The sequence below is a fragment of the Alligator sinensis genome, unplaced genomic scaffold, assembly GCF_000455745.1.
Source record: "Alligator sinensis unplaced genomic scaffold, ASM45574v1 scaffold978_1, whole genome shotgun sequence".
Taxonomy (NCBI): Eukaryota; Metazoa; Chordata; order Crocodylia; family Alligatoridae; genus Alligator; species Alligator sinensis.
The window spans coordinates 1,681,314-1,681,995 of record NW_005842220.1 but is presented as its reverse complement, the minus strand read 5'-3'; the positions used below and the strand labels follow the sequence as shown (position 1 = coordinate 1,681,995).

General features: G+C 63.3%; 1 protein-coding gene across 1 annotated transcript in view; it reads left to right on the top strand.

Annotated features, from left to right (window-relative positions):
• Window positions 1–411: 411 nt before the first annotated feature.
• The window catches only part of CCDC126 (coiled-coil domain containing 126), a 27,814-nt gene continuing 27,543 nt past the window's right edge, over window positions 412–682 (top strand). The window contains exon 1 of the mRNA XM_025208115.1: window positions 412–605. The gene's annotated coding sequence lies outside the window, so the exon portion shown is untranslated. The remainder of the gene's footprint in view (window positions 606–682) is intronic.

Sequence of the window (682 nt, the reverse complement as noted above, 5' to 3'; positions counted from 1 at the left end):
AGCATACAAAGCTGCTCCTGCCAGAACAATTAAGATTAAAAACCATGTTTTGTTGAAAACCATGTTTTGTTCACCTCCCCTGAGGAACCAGCAGCAACAAACCATGCAGTCAAGCCTGGTGCCTGTAGCCTAGGGACTCCCCCATTCCAGGAGAAGCCGTTACTGGGATACAACAAGGCACTTTTCAGGATTTTATTGCTTATATCCCCCGGCAGCCTCCCTCCCTGGCTACCAAGTTGCTGCCGCTGGCTCGTCAGAGAAGGTCACTCAAGGAGGCTCTGAAGTGTTCTTCAAGAGCAAGTCTTGAAAGGCCACCAGAGTCCCTGCAAAACAAAACAGAGGAGATGGCGGTGGGGTGTGGACGCTGGGTCTCCCCCCCCCCCCCCCCCCCCCCCCCAGCCGCGTCCTCACCCTCATGCCGGCCGGGCAGTGCGGACACACACACCCCGGCCCGCGGCGGCGCGGGAACCGGCCTCCAAACAGGGACGGACCCGCGGCGGCGGCAGGACCTATGGGCTCCGAGGCCCCGGCTCCAGGGTAAGGCGACGCAGCGCCCCCCCCGGCGCGGGCTCTTCCAGGGAAGGCGGCTCCGGGCACCAGGGAAGGTGAGTGCGGGCCTGACGGGCCGCGAGGAGGAGAAAGACGGGGGAGAAATGGCGGGGGGGACCCAGGGCCCGGCCCA